Source organism: Carassius auratus, unplaced genomic scaffold (assembly GCF_003368295.1).
Source record: "Carassius auratus strain Wakin unplaced genomic scaffold, ASM336829v1 scaf_tig00042755, whole genome shotgun sequence".
Classification (NCBI taxonomy): Eukaryota; Metazoa; Chordata; class Actinopteri; order Cypriniformes; family Cyprinidae; genus Carassius; species Carassius auratus.
The window spans coordinates 5,132-25,000 of record NW_020526733.1 but is presented as its reverse complement, the minus strand read 5'-3'; positions in this window follow the sequence as shown (position 1 = coordinate 25,000).

Below are 19,869 nucleotides of genomic sequence, written 5' to 3'. Positions count from 1 at the left end.
TATATATATGTATTAATTGAATTCAAATTTAACACCAACATTTCTATGTAATTTGTCACATTACTTTAAAGAAATCACCAGAAAGCTATGTGTCATTTTGATTGATAAAAAGATGTTTATTAATTGCTTAAATAATAAAATATTAAATATTTTTTTACAATAAATGAAGTAAAGGCAATTGATTGAATGATGTCACCATTGTAAGAAGACTGAATTCTTTTTTTTTGTTTTTTTTTTACGGGCATGAAGTTTATTAATTTATTTTTGAAAAAGCAACTATTGTTAACAAAAATACAGATTAAGAAGAGATGAACGAGATAAAAGGGCTTTGTACATTTGTAGTGTTTCTCCTGTTCATCTTTCTGACTTTTATCTGTCATGAATCAGAGAAAGTGATCACACAATGAGTATTGATCAGAGGTGATGATAATCTGATGAAGAACTGCTCTGTGACCTTCATGATGACCAGGATCATGCGCTGACATCACGGAGATCATGTGAGCGTCTCATCAGACGGTTTTCTGCTGTGTTTTCGAGCTCATTTCAGCTCACAGTGTTTATTGATCCCGGAGGAGCCTTTAACTGCATTCATTCCAGCAGACAGATTCACTGAGTTAATAACGGCAGAAAGAAACACGCACTGATTTCACTCTCATCATGCACTCGTCCTCATTTTCTTAATCCATTATATTTTTTCTAATTTTAAGCATTAAATAATTTTTGTTGTTGTTGTTGTTGCTATAAAAACAGACTTAAGCCATCAATAGCCTTTAAATGGCTTAAAATGCATTATATAAAAAAATAATGAGGCAATAATGATTGGTTAATAATAACACTGTTAAAATACATAATACAAAATAAAAAATGTATGTACATGTTATTACAAATGCCATGTGATTGCTGCTGTTACACTTACAGGACGATCAAATCCTTGTTTAGGATACTGACCAAACATTTCATTCAAATATTCACTTCATCTTTCATTTTTGGACACCTTTTTGCTATAGATGACACAGCCTTTATAATTTCTTCAACAAAAACACAAAAATAAACCATGGTTTTATCATAGTAAAACTGCTTAGTTTGCTTTTGAATGATTTCTGAATGCTTGAGACTATAAAATAAATTAGAGTTATAATAAAGTTATAGCCACAGGTAAATGTTCAGCTCTTCACTATATTGATGCATGATGTATGCTACACATCTGTACGTCAGCGCGCTATGAGAGGATTTCACCATTTCATTTGATAAAACTATCGTCATTCATTCGTATCGTATTCACAGACTGACAGAAACGGCAATGTCTTTACGACAACCTGTCAAAATAAAATTTAAGTATAACTTGAAGAAATTCAAACAGAAATATATTACTATTGCACAGTAGAGTATGCTATACTTCAAGAAGGCCTATTAGCTAATAATAATAGTTAATTAAAAACACAGAAACTCTGTCTACAACTCACCAAAATAAAAGTGTGGTCTAACTCAAAGAAATTATGTAAGAAATTGCTTAGTAAAATATACTTTAAAAAATATATACTAAAACATTATTTTAAAGGAATATCACACAAGTTTTCATAGAAGTTTTAATTTAAGCTTGCCAAAACAATAACACCATATTTTTCAAAAACAATTTCTAAAAGTACATTTGTATTTGTGCCTATAGTGTTTATTTATTTATTATTATTGTCAGCTAATAAAAGCTATGCTTCAGGGATCATATTCATATAAGATCTAAGGCTAAATGTAGCTCTTGACTGGTTGAGTTAGATGATGATTAACACTAAACTGTAGAAAATCAGTTGAGTCTCCCCAGCTGGAAATGGCTGTTAAAATCTTGTGTTTCTTATAATAAATTAACATATTGATAACACTGAATCTTTTATAATGCTCTTAATGACATGTCGATGCATACTGTATGCATTAGTGAGTGTGTGGTGCTTATGGGGTATGGTCACTTATTCCTTATATGTTTGTAATGTTTGTTATAACTGTTTCAAATGCAAGACATTGATTGCATGAGATTAAGTTTGTAAATGATAGCTGTGTCCTTTTGTAGTGTGCACATATATTTATCATCAAACTGTGATAACTGTGACTAAATTCAGTATATATACGTCTGCCATATGTTGCCTACCCTCAAAAATTCCTGCCCCCTTCTCGCCACCCCATCAATATTTTTCTAGATCCGCCCCTGTGTATGAATAAAAAATATTTTTTCTTAAATCAACAGCACTTTTGTCTTCTAAGCATACATTTATTTGCCAATAGAAAAAGAAAAACAACATTAAGCAAATGTATATGTGTGTGTGTGTTTAAGGGTTAATCCAGGATAATTTTGGCATTTTTCCCATTCATCTCAAAAGCAAAAAGTCTCCAAATATACCTGAATTCACCCCTTCATATTACATATGATATATTTTCCATACAATAAAAAAGTAAAATGAAAAAACATAAAATTGTATTTCCCAAAAAAAAAAGTAATAAAAAAATACTAATTTATCATTTTTACATGGAACAGATAAGAAATGTTCAGTTGAATGTTTACATTATAAAACCATAAATGTACACAGGTGCATCTCAAAAAAATTAGAATGTGGAAAATCATTTATTTCAGTAATTCAACTCAAATTGTGAGACTCGTATATTAAAGAAATTCAAGTATTTGGTTATTTTAATTGTGATGATTTTGGCTCACATTTAAGAAAAACCCTCCAATTCACTATATATATATATATATATAGCACTCAAGTCATATGGACTAAATGTTATGATAATGCCTGTGGTCATATTTTCATTTTCTAGAGAAGTATTTTAGGGTAAACTATCCCTTTAAAATTTTTCAGCTTCTATTTGAGCGACACAATGAGACCAGTGTGTTAGTGACACAGACACGATCAATGATTCCCTGCAGGGTTCAATTTCATTACGACCGGCTCACTCAGATACGGAAAAAATCAAATGCATTTATGACCTGCCAATACCTGTGTGTGTGTGTGTGTGTGTGTGTGTGTGTGTGTGTGTGTGTCAAACTCTTGAGTGGCCATAAAACCAGACAGCATATACAGTAGATCGATGTTCCACAATGATCTGTCTTTACAGGCTTACAGCGCTCAAGAGAAAACACACACACACACACACACACACACACACACACTCATTCATGTTAATACATGATCAGTTCACCAGAGCAGTTTTGTTTAACACAGTTTAATCAAGACTGTGTGTTCAAATAAAAGGAACAGTAACCGGTAATTACAAAACCACATTACCCTCAGGAACACACACACACACACACACACACACACACACACACATGTACATGCACACGTATGCATGCACAAGCATGCATGTAAGCAAATAAACTTAAACACACATTTTGGAAGATTTAACCAGCTGGGTGACCTCAACAATAAACACACAAAAGCATAAACACACACACACACAGACATGTTTGTTTCTGTGTAAAGTGTTCATCCCATAGGTGTAATGGTTTTTATACTGTAGAAACTGTATATTCTATCTCCCTTCACCAACCCTACACCTAACCCTAACCCTCATAGGAAACTTTGTGCATTTTTACTTTCTCAAAAAAACTCATTCTGTATGATTTATAAGTGTTTTGAAAAATGGGGACATGGGTTATGTCCTCATAAGTCACCCTCTCCTTGTAATACCTGTGTCATACCCATGTCATTATACAGAGTTGTGTCCTGATATGTCACAAAAACATGCCCACTCACACACACACACACACATGCATACATAAACACTCACACACACACACATACATAAACACATACACACACATGCACATGCATGCATAAACACACACACACACACATGCATACAAAAACACACACACTCACACATACACACACATGCATACAAAAACACACACACTCACACATACACACACATGCATGCATAAACACACACACAAACACACACACACACACATGCATGCATAAACACACACACACATGCATGCACACACACACACACACATACACACACATACACACACAGGCCATCTATATGGAATGAAGGATGTCACTGTGATAGCCCAGAGGAAATTCATCAACACACACTTTAAACAATGCTGTAAAACGTGAATTTTGTCTTGTTTTCCATTAAAAATATCTTAACATTCTTAAATTGATCCATTTACTTGAAAAGCAAAATTACTTTTTAGGTATTATTAGATATTAAGATTATTTGCTGACCCCACTGACAGATTTTTTTTTTTTTTTGTGTAACACATCTTATGTCATTTTGCTTCTAAAGTACATGCATCTTGATTTAAGAAAGTTTAGATATTTATACAAAAAAAGACATAAATACTAAGACATGGTTTATTATAAACTATATTAAAATTGCTAATGATTTGATTCAAACATCCTAGATTCACCCTTTGTTGTAGCACAATAACTTCTGATAAATAAAATTAAAAAATCATTAACAACTTGAGTCAAACATTCTACTATTTAGAATAGTTTTATTGCGGAGACGTGACAGATTATTAGAGTATGTTTCAGCTTTTTTAATTAAAATTTTCATGTTTAATTCAATGTTACAGTACATGCTTTTTTTTTGTGAAACCTTTTTCAGTGCATGAAGAATCACTGAATGAAAAACACTGGTGCTACAGTATTTTAAACTACTGATTTGCACCTGCTAAATTTAAGTAAAGTAACAATATATTAAAGTTCACTGCAAAATAAATTCAATCTAGGGCATTATGTATATAAATGAAGAGTTTGGTTCCAAAATGCAATAAATCCATTTAGATTAAAGGGGGGGGGGGGTGAAATGCTTGTTTTCACTCAATCTCCTGTTAATCTTGAGTACCTATAGAGTAGTACTGCATCCTTCATAACTCCAAAAAGTCTTTAGTTTTATTATATTCATAAGAGAAAGATAGTCTGTACCGATTTTTCCCGGAAAAACACGAGTGGCTGGAGGCGTGACGTGTGGGCGGAGCTAAAGAATCACGAGCGCCAGTATGCTTTTGCGTTGAGAGCGTTTGGAAGCTGTGTCATTACCGTGAGGAAAAAATCATCATCCAAAACAAACCATGGCTAACAGTCAGATTCAGTGTATATTTATGATCCAGAATCAGATCCAGAGGCTGAAACTGAACAAGAGCAGCATCAGCAACGACGTCTCTATGTGGTATGTACTGAAACTGTATATATTTGCTTAGCGGTTTTGGAAAATGACTAAGTTCCACTTTATGTCGTCTTTTTTTTTTATTTTTTAAGCTGTACATGTGGAAAGTGCAGTTTGATGACAACATCGCATGTTGTTTACTTGATGTGCTTACACACCGATAGCTAAGTTAACAACACAGAGATATTTTAAGCAGTTTTACTCACCGCCTGCGGTTCCAACACACGATCGTGACCCTTTTTCGTTGGGAATGCATTATCCTTAAGAAATAAACGATGTGCAAATCCGGCGTCAAACTGGGCCTTGTTTGTAAAACAAGCATCTTCGAAATGCAGGGAACAAACACAAACACTTGCACAACTCCGTTGATGCTCTGTAAAAATAAACTCCATCCACTGGTCCCTTAATGCTGTTTCTCTTTTGGTAATCTGTGCAGGGTTGTCTTGCCCTGGCAACCAAAAACACACTCCTTTTGTGACATTTGGCGACGCTCTGGCTCTGATCAGTGAAGTCTGTTGTGCTCTCAGTGCTCTGCTATACGGGAGCGCACTCTTCCGGCAGAAGTGCCTCAGGACACATATAAGGAGATTCCGCTCCATCTAACGTCACACAGAGCCATACTCGAAAAAAACTTTCAGAAACTTGTGACAAACCGGAAGAGGTTTTTTTGGAACAAAAATACTCCTTCAAACGTACAACTTAATTTTTGAAACTTTGTCCATGTTTAGCATGGGAATCCAACTCTTTAACAGTGTAAAAAACTCAGTATGCATGAAATAGCATTTCACCCCCCCCCCTTTAATTTGAGTAAGAATGTGTTTTCTTTACCAAGAATGTGGCAAGATAAATCCATGATACTTTTTTTTTCAAAATGCAATACATCCACTGAATCAATACAACAATACAATATTAATCTTATGAACAGGCACTGGACTAAAAATACATTCATCTGTCATCGCTTCCAACATGAATACAACGGGTCATCTTGTTAATGCCATAAATGAATTACAGCAATAAAAGAAAATTTCATCATGAGCAAGAACATGAACAACATTATCACATTAGACCACAGAAATTCAAAAACTACATTTCCCTTACATTCATTTTCCAAAAGTGCATTCGTCTTTGCCATGTAAGATTAATTTAGTTGACTATTAACAAAATCATAAATGGCATTAATAAAAACACTAACACTGACAAGCTACGCAATATCACGTGCATAATCGAATACGTCTAATAAACGCGATATAGCAGCTTGTCACTGATCTACAGCTCTGTGAAGTAAATGCATCTGAATCATTTCCATCTGAAAGCACGTGATGGAGATTTACCGGTTCTATTAATCACAGAACCTGACATGTGATTTATCACAGAATCACAGAACTATCACATGTGATTTATCATGCAGCTCTTGTTTGTTGATCTCAAAGTACAAAGTAGATGAAGAAAACTAGGAAGACGGGTACTTTCAAAGCCACGCCTTTACTGTCTAGAGTGTGAGAAATGCTGTGCTGTGATTGGCTGTTACTGTTTACAATGCGTAGAAGGGTGAGCTGTGATTGGTTGAGCAGATATACTGCTTTTCTGTAAAAAAGGGAGACTGGTGTTTGTCGCGTTTTGGAAAAAAGGGGAGAAAACATGACTCTGCGAATATCACATTTTGTTATAAAAATTTTGTAAAAATTACTTTTTAATGCTGACCAGATACAATACTGATTTATACATACTATAAGATAATTAGATTTTTGTTATATTTTGACATTCTACAAAGAGAACCACAAAAAAAAGTGGGTTTTTTTTTTCTCTCTCTCACACACACACACACACACACACAGCATCACCTAGATGTTTAATATCAGTATAGTAGTTTATGTGAACTGCTCTTCGTCCTCTAAAACAATTTGACTATTTTTGCATAAATGCAAAATTTTGTACAATAAATCACATGGAATATTTGTATTTTAAAAAATGACATACAGTACGTCACACAGCAGGATTACTAAAGACGAGAAACTAAACTAAAACGTTGGTCATTTACAAGACTTAAAAAACACACCTCTTCATCTCCAGAGGAGCCCGGGGCTAGTTGTCACACTGTTTACTGTAATGGATATTTAGGGTGGGCTGCTAATTTTGTGCATAAACACACATACTGAGAGCAACATCAATAACAATAAAACTACAGTTCCTTGATGTTATCACATTATAGTGAGTTCAGAGTAAAGGAAAACCCACGGAATGACTTCACAGCAAAACACACACAACAAAACAATTCATGAAACACCAGATATACTGTGTAAAAGTCAACAAATATTATGAAAACATTACTCAGAAATTCTAGGTAATCAATACTATAATAAATATAACACGCTGACAACGTCCCCCGAAAAATATGATAATGTACATTCAGTTTGAAGAACAGAATCCACTAAATTAATTTTGCAACAGAACTAAATGTTTAAAACCAACACAAAACACTGCTAGAGAGAACTAGTAATTATGACTTAAACCATTTGGGTTAACTTCCCCGTGTGACAACTAGCCCCGGTGTCCTATATGCCGTTTATACTGAAACTGGATCAACAGAACATTCATATCCAAGTAATCTGTCAGCTAGATGAAGTCAGAAAGAGTGAAAAACAAACTTACTGCGACATAATAGATGATGACGGACCAGCAAACACACACTTGACTGCAGCCACAAGTTATGACACTCCTTCAGCGTGTGTGTGTGTGTGTGTGTGTGAGGAAGCCTTTATGGTGACCCGGAGACTAGAAAGGAAATGGCTCATCTTTGGCTCATCACACACTCACACACACACTCACACACACACACCCTGTGTTTCCTGCAGTGTGTAAAGAGCAGAGCAACACAGGAAAGACACACGTGAGAGTGAGAGAGGCAGGTGGGCTGGAATTATGGGATGTCGGAGCTGCCACTCTGACACTGTCAATCATCTCCATGGAAACATCAAAACCCAGAAATAGACCCCCCCCCCCTGTGTTTGACCTCTTCACCCTATTTGATATTCCAGGAAAACACCGACAGTGTGACAATATTGTTAGGAACAATGCGGAAACAACACCATCCTCCCCACCAACACACACACACACACACATACACACACACACACACACACTCAGCTGTACTGGACAATTGATGTTGTTCTGGTTGATCTGAAGGATTTTTCTGAAGATATCATATTATTATTTTGTTAGATTGTGTGTCTGTGTGTGTGTGTGTGTGTGTGTGTGTGTGTGGGACCCAAAAGCACAGGCATTAAACTCCAGACAGGTGTTGGGAGTCAGAAAAAGAAACCCCAAACGAAACGAGAGATTTCCTGCCCTTCTCTCTGAGAGCCGCGAGCGATCACCAAATACGCTACGAGAGGCCAAACATTCCCTGATTTTCTCTTTATTGGAAAAATCCCACTGTCTCCCAAACGTTCAGCGCTAATGAAACCCGGATTGCAGCAGTTCATAGTGTTAGAGGACAAACGCGGGTCAAAGCAGAATAAATCACTGTACCGGCTTCAAAACTACAGAAAATCATCTCTTGACTGTTTAATCGCTAACATCGCTAAATCTGCAGTAGAAATGTGTGTGATTTGAACGGGTACGTGGGTAAATCATCCTGCTGATGACAAAAATGATCATACGTTATTCTGGTTTGTATTCAAACTGAGGATGAGTTGGTGGACTGCATGCTAATCATGCTAGCTACATGCTAATTCACACTAACAACATGCTAAACCATGCTGGGAATTTGCTAACCATGCTAGTAACATGCTAAATCATGTTGAACACATGCAAACAGCATGTTAAACTTTCTAATATAATGATAGAGTATTTCTGTTTGATTTCCAGTATGAAAATAATTCCATCAAGACACTCGAAAATTACTGAAAATAATGTCGTTTTCTGACCATTTATGATCGAGTCTATGCTTAAAGCAAGAACATTTATGTCAAAATATCTGTCAGTGGGGTCATAAAAATAAAATTCATTCAAACGAAAAACGATTTTTGTTCTGACCCCACTGATAGATCACTTAATTTATAATTTATAATCAGGTTATTTTACATTTATTGCCCTTATTTTTCATTGCTTTTGGCAAAATGTAAGTCAAATGTAAAAATAGAAACCAAATAAATCTAAATAAGTGTACATTATGTTATGTTATGTTATATATGTTATGTCATACACGTTATGTTGTTATATATGTTATGTTATGTTAAGTTATATATGTTATGTTATATGTTATATGTTATATGTTATATATGTTATGTTATATGTTATATGTTATATGTTATATATGTTATGTTATATGTTATATGTTATATGTTATATATGTTATGTTATATGTTATATGTTATATGTTATATATGTTATGTTATATGTTATATGTTATATGTTATATATGTTATGTTATGTTAAGTTATATATGTTATGTTATATGTTATATGTTATATGTTATATATGTTATGTTAAGTTATATATGTTATGTTATGTATGTTATGTAATGTTATATATGTTGTGTTATGTTATGTTATATACTGTATGTTGTTATGTTAGGTTATATATATATATATGTTATGTTATGTTATCTTATGTTAAGTTATTTATGTTATGTTATATGTTATGTTATGTTATTTATTTACAAATAACTTGTAATGTAGCTTGGAAGTCAATTTGGATAGAACTCTATGAGAAATAAATGAAGTTTTCATTGTATCTAAGTTATATTTATCTTATTAATACATTTTTATCTTGTTAAATTCATTTAACATAAAAATATAAACGTAAATACAAATGCATTGTTTTAGTTTAGTCTCACAAATTGCTTGAGATGCAACTTTAATGTAGATGCATCATTAGAGTTAATTCACATTCATTCTACTTACTTTAAAGTAAACTTTAAAGATGATTTTCTCAATATTTAGATTTTTTTACTCCCTCAGATTCCAGATTCCCAAATATTGTCCTCCGAACAAACCACACATCACTGGAGCTTCAAGTGGAAAAATATTTCAGCTTTCAGATGATGCATAAATCTTTTGTGCTCCTGGGACACATATAAGTTCCTAACGTGTGTAACGAAACACATCTGTTTTTTTAGGAAACAAATCAACTTTTTTTTACAAATCAAGTCAAGAATCGGCCAGCAAGAAAAGACGGATGAATGAAAGAGTGAAGGTGGACAGCTGCTGATAGAGTTATTGATCGTCCTGATAGCTGTGATTGATCTTACTGCATCTGTCTGAGTGTGTGTGTGTGTGTGTGTGTGTGTGTTTCCATGTGCTTGAGTTCATTTACACACGTCACTCAGCAGTCTTTCAGCAGCGTTCATTCGTAAACATTACTCTCGCTCTCATTCGCCGCCGGCGACAGCAGCGCAGAGAAACCAGCAGAATCAAATGAAAATCAACTCAGAAAGCTAACAAGTGCTAATGGCACAGTCATTTTCCCAACATGCACTGCTGGAGGGGACCGTCGGCTTATATTAGCATTTTTCACACCTTAAGATTGAGTCTCTGTGACACACACTCATACACTCACACACTCACACACACACACTATCTAATATGCATGTGATGAAGGATTAGCATATGAATGCATGTTCTAACATGTTCAGAGGATGGGAAAAATGTGCGTGTGTGTGTGTGTGTGTGTGTGTGTGTGTGTGTGTGTGTGTGTGTGTGTGAGTGAATGATTCACTGCATTTGTCAAGTTGTGCAATGTGAGACAAACTGTTTAACTGTTAAAGTACAATAATGCTGATAATAATATGATTTTTAAAAAAAGTCAATGTGCAATAATGAAGCACATTTCCTGCTAATAATGCTAACACACAGTTCCTCTGATCACTGATCGAGCTCATTAGTGGAACTATAAGGCTGTTTAAGGTTGCCAAGCAACATAATGATCAAAGATCTTCTAGGAAGCGTTATACAGGATTCAGAATCAGATGATATATTAGAATCAGTCTGAATGCAGTTCAAAGAGAATTTAGAACTGGAACGATACAGTGTGAGTCTCTTCTGCTCATCAAGGATGCATTTATCTGATCAAAAATACAGTAAAAACAAGTTAAAGTGTATTTTATTTCTGTGATGCTCCGCTGTATTTTCAGCATCATTCCTCCAGTCTTCAGTGTCACATGATCTTCAGAAAACAGAGTAAACACTCACGGACTAAACACTCACACACACACCTGATCAGAAATACAACAATCAAACACCCATCTACACGCACACATCTCTCTCTTCATGCAGTTTTTCAAAGTTAAGCTCTGCAGTTCCTCCTGTGTGGGTTTGTGATTATTTTAGACTTATTTTAACATGCACTACATACAAAACACCACCTACATCCACAACAACATCCTGCCTCTCCCTGCATGAGCCGTGTGTGTGTGTGTGTGTGTGTGTGTGTGTGTGTGTGTGTGAGAGAGAGAGAGAGAGAGAGAGAGAGAGACAAGTTTTACTGACATCTAGTGGAGGAACCACACACTCACTCACACACACACACACACACACAAAAGTGCTGTTCTTCCTAAGGACTTCTGTTGTTTTTCCAGTGCAAATGTCTAAATAATCAATATATATTTAATTGAGAAGCAAAATGACACCGAATAAGTTTTGTTTGATCAAAATACTATTAAAACAAGAACAGATCTCAACAGGCTCAGAAAAAAACCCTAAATCAAATAGAAAAATTTTTACTCCCCATTTATATATATCTGTTCATGCTTTAAGCATAATAACTTCATTTTGTACGATTTCTTAGAAATCAAGACAAATCCTAAATTTTGGTGCATGTAAGTGCTGCCGAAGTGGAGAAACAAACCCAAAGCCTTTAAAAATTCGCATTTTCGGCATGTTTTTAGGAATAAAGTGTTGTATAAATCAGTGTGAATGATATATGAAACCCTTCAGTAAAAACCTCCAGAATACAGATAAGAATAAATCTCTAAGTTTTGGTGTGTGTAAGTGCTGCTGAAGAGGAGAAGAAACATTTAAAGAGATGCACTAGAATTAAAAGCTCAGAATCTCTAAATTGACAAGTGCATGTAAAAATAAATATTTTTGCATGTAGCATCATTGCTTTAAAAGCCAAAAGACTTCTGAAAAGTCAAGAGCTGGAATGTGTTAAATGTAAAAAAAAAAAAAAAAATGTGAAGAGGATTTTAATTTCCCCTCCGGAACAGAATATAGGCCACGGCATTCCCTCACTCTATTCTGGAAGGACAAGGAGCCAAAACTCTTTCATCATCAGCAAATTAATGCAAAGAAAAATCTAAGAACAATGTGACACTTCAAAGAGCTTTTGATGGTCACAAACAAACACAATCCCTCGGGAAAACCAGATTCCCCAAAGAGGAGCGAAGCGCACAACTACTCTGATTTCACAAAGACAACGGTGCTTCTGTTCGAGCGAGTGACGTCATGCTCCGCTCCTGCGCTGTATTAGACTGACTGCTCACACATCTTGAAGAGGTTGTCAATCTCAAACACACACACACACACACACACACAGCAGAAAGGATCCACAGTATGCTTCTCGCCAGCAAATGGTAAGATCATCTAGTCTCTATGTGTCACAGTTCTAGCATGTGTTTGTGTCCTTCCACACTTATTTGGCTACAGAAGCTTCATCTGTCACCTCAGTTTAACATCTGTCTTTATGCATTAAATCGTGTGTATGAACGAGCATGTGTGTGTGTGTGTGTGAGAGAGAGAGATGCTCTACTCTCGCTGCAGGTGACGTCTCACCAGAGGCGAAACGTTTTCTGCTTGGATGATGTCGGTGTGACTCTGACCTCCTGAAATCACTCTCGATCTCGAGTCTCACTGTGCTGATGAACATGATTTCTGAAGATCATGTGACACTGAAGACTGGAGGAATGATGCTGAAAATACAGCGGAGCATCACAGAAATACATTACACTTTAACACAGATTCACACAGAAAACAGATGATTTACATTAGAATAATATTTTACAATTTTTACTGTATTTTTGATCAAATAAATGCAGCCATGATGAGCAGAAAATACGTCTTTTTATTCCAATTATCATTTTGGCAGGTAGTTTATATAAATACCCTTAATCATTTATGTGATGGTGATGATATTCTACACAGCTAATCGTCACCAAATGTCAATTAATTTAATGTCAAATCCAATTAAATGTTTTTATTCTCTTTTCTTCTCAGTTTTTCATCATTCAACAGATGACTTTTGTTGATGGTGTAATTGTGGATTATCAATATTTTACATTTTCTGAGTGTGTAAACAGCAGCCAGGTTGTTAAAGGAACAGTTTATTATGTTTATTAGTTTATTATATTCAAGCTCTTTGAAGCCTTACATGTGATGGAAAAAAAACAATATTCATCAAACAAAACATCATATGACTTAAGAGTGCAAAAGCCAAAGTTTTTCATTATCAATGTAGATTTTTTTTTTTTGACAGTCACGGTGACTAAGCACTAGCTTTGTATTTCATAAAAATTCCATTTGTTTTTTGTTTTGATATTTTCTGTTTTTATTTTTCTGTTTTTATACATTTATATAGAAAAAAAATTGTGTAATACTTTTTCATTTTAAATCTAAACCTAAGCATTCAAGTAAGAAAAACAGATAACTATCACTTAAGTGTGTTCGTTATTAGTGAATTAATTATTAAAGCTACTAAAGCAGTTCAATCAGAGCAGTGAGTGATCCTCGCTTTTCTTTATTGTGTTATTAACTTTAATGCGACAGACCGTATTAATGCACGGATCTTATATAATGTTACACATCTGATGTTTTTCCCCAACAGTTTCCCAGTCATTCACTTAAGATATAACCAGGGGCGGATCTAGAAAAATATTGATGGGGTGGCGAGAAGGGGGCAGGAATTTTTGAGGGGTGGCAACATATGTCAGACGTATATATACTGAATTTAGTCACAGTTATCACAGTTTGATGATAAATATATGTGCACACTAGAAAAGGACACAGCTATCATTTACAAACTTAATCTCATGCAATCAATGTCTTGCATTTGAAACAGTTATAACAAACATTACAAACATATAAGGAATAAGTGACCATACCCCATAAGCACCACACACTCACTAATGCATACAGTATGCATCGACATGTAATTAAGAGCATTATAAAAGATTCAGTGTTATCAATATGTCAATTTATTATAAGAAACACAAGATTTTAACAGCCATTTCCAGCTGGGGAGACTCAACTGATTTTCTACAGTTTAGTGTTAATCATCATCTAACTCAACCAGTCAAGAGCTACATTTAGCCTTAGATGTTATATGAATATGATCCTGAAGCATAGCTTTTATTAGCTGACAATAATCATAAATAAATAAACATTATAGGCACAAATAGTTTTATCAAATGAAATGGTGAAATCCTCTCATAGCGCACTGACGTGCACATGTGTAGCATACATCATGCATCAATATAGTGAAGAGCTGAAAACACCACGCGTGCTTCAGTGTGTGTGTGTGTGTGTGTGTGTGTGTGTGTGTGTGTGTGTAGTAGAGCACACATTCCCAGAGACGTGTATAACAACACCTTAAGGGTTCCCATAAGCAGGATTTATTGTTGTGCCCCCCTTCCTCAAATATGATGATGGAAAAAACCCTACTATAGGGGTGAAAAAATAACTTTAATCAAATAAAAAACTAAATGAATAAATTGTATTATTTACAAATCACAATTGTAGCTCTTGACATTTACCTCTGACTATAACTTTATTATGACTCCAATTTATTTTATAGTCTCAAGCATTCAGAAATCATGCAAAAGGAAACTAAGCAGTTTTACTATGATAAAACCATGGTTTATTTTTGTAAGGGTTGTGATGTGCACGTTTTTTGTTGAAGAAATTATAAAGGCTGTGTCATCTATAGCAAAAAGGTGTCCAAAAATGAAAGATTTAGTGAATATTTGAATGAAATGTTTGGTCAGTATCCTAAACAAGGATTTGATCGTCCTGTAAGTGTAACAGCAGCAATCACATGGCATTTGTAATAACATTGTTTATTTTGTATTTGCCTACATTATGTATTTTAACAGTGTTATTATTAACCAATCATTATTGCCTCACTATTTTTTTATATAATGCATTTTAAGTCATTTTAAAGGCTATTGATGGCTTTGGTCTGTTTTATAGCAACAACAACAACAACAAAAATATTACAGTATATTAATACTTTGTAAATTATTAGAGTTTGGGGATCGCAAATCATTTGAATCAGTTCGGGAGTTCAAAGCGGATTTGCGAATCATTTGAGTCAGTTTGGTAGTTCAGAGCGGTATCGCGAATCATTTGAGTCAGTTATGGGGATCTCGAATTATTTGAGTCAGTTTGGGTGTTCGGAGCGGGTTCGCGAATCATTTGAGTCAGTTTGGGAGTTCGTAGCGATCGCGAATCATTTGAGTCAGTTTGAGAGTTTGGAGCGGGTTCGCGAATCATTTGAGTCAGTTTGGGAGCTTGGAGCGGGTTCGTGAATCATTTGAGTCAGTTTGGTAGTTCAGAGCGGTATCGCGAATCATTTGAGTCAGTTATGGGCATCGCTAATCATTTGAATCAGTTTGGGAGTTCGGAGCGGGATCGCGAATCATTTGAATCAGTTTGGGAGTTTGGAGCGGCTTCGTGGATCATTTGAGTCAGTTCGGGACTTCAAAGCGGGTTCGCGAATCACGAAAGATTCACGCTCGTAAATTTTCAAATTGGACATAACCTTTAATTCGTTGGGGGCATAGGGTGGCAAATGCCACCCTAAAAGAAAGCCTTGCCACCCTGCTGCCACCCCAGTTGGCAGCAGGGGTGGCAAGGCTTTCTTTTAGGGTGGCATTTGCCACCCTATGCCGCCCTGGAAGATCCGCCCCTGGATATAACAGATTATATTTGTGTGAATACTTTAATATATTTACCCTCCTGTAAACCTGTGTATGGGGATAGAGCGCCAGTAGGGAGTGTGAAACAGCCCTGCTTCCAATTAAAAGTTCTTAATTGCCTTCGTCAGAGTAATTAAGATAAAGTGAACACATTTCCACAGCAGCCGACTGAGAAACCTTCTTTTCTAATCATCTCACGCATTCTGGATTATGACAATATAAAGACGTTCAGCCTAAAAAAATCTCATTACTGGAAAAAAATCATTAAAACAACACTCTATTATAATTATAAAATAATTTAGTTTGAATATAAACATATTTTCCTCTTAATTAAAAGCAGCATAAATTAAATAAAATACATATGTGATACTGTATACTTTACAGTTGTACTCATCTTTAAATAAAATATATTTTTAGAATACTGTAACTGACTTTAAAAGAGTTTATTTGTAACATTGTAACATTTTTATCTATTTAACTAATTGCATTCAGCATCCAACAATTATTATTATTGACAAATAAAAAAAATTTTTTTTTAAATCATCAAAAAATTATTCTGGATGATTTCTAGAAATGTTCACAAAAACCTTTCATCTCACATCACATCCCACTCTCTCATAAACCACACATCGTATACTTTTATTCTGTAAACACCAAAAGAGAAAGATTTGTGTAGAAACTATTTACACTCAGAAAGTTGCTAAGTTTGTCATTTTCAAAATTATTACAAAGAAAGGCCAAATAATACATTCTATAAAAAAAAAAATTTTTTAAGCAAAAAGACTTTACTACCAACTAATAGATACTTTGTTCATCTCATTTCAGTCATTTCTACAGTGTATTCTAGACTTCTATACTCAATGACACATCATCTCCTCTTATTCTGATATAAACTTTTACTTAATCACTTTTACCTGAGAACGAGAGCAAACGCCCCTCGAGCAGTTTATCACATTCAGCTCACGTCAGTTCAGTGTCCGAACTACAGCTCTCACACACACACACACACACACGCGTGCACGCACGCACACACACACACACACACAACCTGACAGCTCAGACGGACAGGTGGATCAGTGCATGAAATCACAATTATACAAGGGCAAAAACAGGAAATTGGTAGCATCAGTGTGTGTGCGTGTGTGTGTGTGTTTCTCTCTTTCTCCTCTTCAACTCACACACACACACACACACAGAGAGAGAGAGAGAGAGAGAGATCTTACAGTCAGAACACACTGTTGTCCACTTATTTAGAATTTCTTAATTCAAATAAATGTCTGTTTATGTTTATCTAACTGTGTGTGTGTGTGTGTGTGTGTGTGTGTGTGTGTGTGTGTGTGTGTGTGTTTCTTCACTGTCTACACAGGCAGGATTAGAAAATGAAATGGAGTCTGAACACTGAACAGTTATAAAATACAAACCTGTTAATATATATTTTTAATTAGAAGGAATAAAGAATGCTAGTGTCTGAGGCTTTTCTTAATAAAGAAAACAAGTAGTAGGAATAGAATTAGAATAGAGAGTGCTAGAGAGAATAGAGATGGCTAAGGACTCAGATGTTTAACCGTTTCAAACACATTCAGATTAAAAGTTCAGTGTCTATGATGCCCAGAAACATAGACATAGAGACCTTCCTCCTGCATCTTCATCCTCCATTGTGCAGGTCCTTCCATAAATAACCAAACAGAGCAGGACGTGCAGAATGAATCAGGGTAGAGATTGTGTGTGTGTGTGTGTGTGTGTGTGTGTGTGTGTGTGTGTGTGTGTGTGTGTGTGTGTGTGTGTGCGTGCGCGTGCATGTGTTTCAGGGCTGCTAAACACTGCATGAACTCCATATGCTTTCTTCTGTTTCTGCTGCTCTGAGTTATGAATTATACATTGCTAAAGAAACCTGCTCCTGCCACACACACACACACACACACACACACACGCTGTTTTGTTTTGCCTGAATAATTCATGTGTTTATAGAACAACTTTCTCCGCTGCACTTCCACAAACAACAGATTCATCAACACTGTCAAACTCCATCATCTCTGTAAAACACATCCAGCATCAAATCACATCCCAAAAATGCAAAGGCAAACAATCAACCCCCTGAAGATCCAAACCAGCATCTGTTATCAGACATGATCTCAAACCCAACCAACGAAAGAAAGGAATAGAACAAATAACAAATGGGACTGAAGAGAGAGAAATCAATCAATGTGATAAACAACTGAAGTCAGCATCATCTGTTTCATCTTGAGCTCCAAACCAAGAAATGAAGATCAACTATTCCTTCTTTTTCTAGTGCACTACTGTTCAAAAGTTTGGGTTCAGTACATTATTAAAAATAAATGAATACTTTCATTAAAGACGCATTAGACTGATCAAAAGTGACAGTAAAGACATTTATAATGTCACAAAAGATTAATATTTGTAATAAATGCTGTTCTTCTGAACTTTCTGTTCATCTGTGAATCCTGAAAAATCAAATGCATCACAGTTTCCACAGAAATATTGAGCAGCACAACTGTGTTCAACACTGATAATAATCAGAAATGTTTCTTGAGCAGTAAATCATCAGAGATTCACACAGAAAACTGCTTTACATTATAGTATTATCAAATTAATGCAGACTTGACTTATCAAAGCAATGACTTTATATTTCCAGTGTGTCGAATGAACAAGAAGACTTGTGTGTGTGTGTGTGTTTGTGCGCGGTGTGTGTGTGTGTGTGTGTGTGTGTGTGTTAAATCGTTGTAGGATGCAGGAGGTCACTCAATTAGACATTCTCAGAACACCAGCTTCTACTCAATTCTGTGAAAACTCCTCCATCGTTCCTTTCTAAGTCTCCATCTCTCTCCTCCTCCTCCTCCTGGGGTCTTTTCATTGTTTTTTCCACTCACATCTCTGTCAGTTTGGGTTCATAAAATCACCTGAGCACCAGGTGTGTGGTGTGTGTGTGTGTGTTCACAGAGAGCAGCTTTACTGCTGATGTCAGCTTTACACACACATTAACACACAATCATGAGCTGTGCTGTTCTTTAATCCCTATTAAGTGCACTTTACTGCTACACTTCGACTCGTAATCTCCAGTAAAACTCCCTGCAGATGCGTGAGGCTCTGTGTATTCAGGAAAATCAGCGGTTATTTATTCATCTGAAGTCATGTTGAGCGCTGTGTACTGTACAAAACTACACTTTCACACAGAACGTGATGAAGATGATGAGGAGGAGAGTCAGTCAGGAGTGACAGGAAACAAACAGACGAACTCTAGAGAACAACCTCCTTTCAAGATTGATGTGTGTCATTTCTGCTTCACTAGCAGCACAAAATATCTCAACCCCGGATAACAATTAAATGTTTCCTGAATGCCCCTAGCAACCACACAGCAACGTGTTTAAAAACAAACAACGCCCAGAACACCTTAGCAACCACATGGCAACACGATTAAAAACAAAACAAATACTCAGAAAAACAAACGACACTCAGAACACCGTGGCAACCACATGGCAACACACTTAAATACTAACAATACTCAGAACACCTTAGCAAACCACACGGCAACACACTTAAAGACTAACAATACTCAGAACACCTTAGCAACCACACGGCAACACACTTAAAGACTAACAATACTCAGAACACCTTAGCAACCACACGGCAACACACTTAAAGACTAACAATACTCAGAACACCTTAGCAACCACATGGCAACACACTTAAGACTAACAATACTCAGAACACCTTAGCAACCACATGGCCAACACACTAAAGACTAACAATACTCAGAACACCTTAGC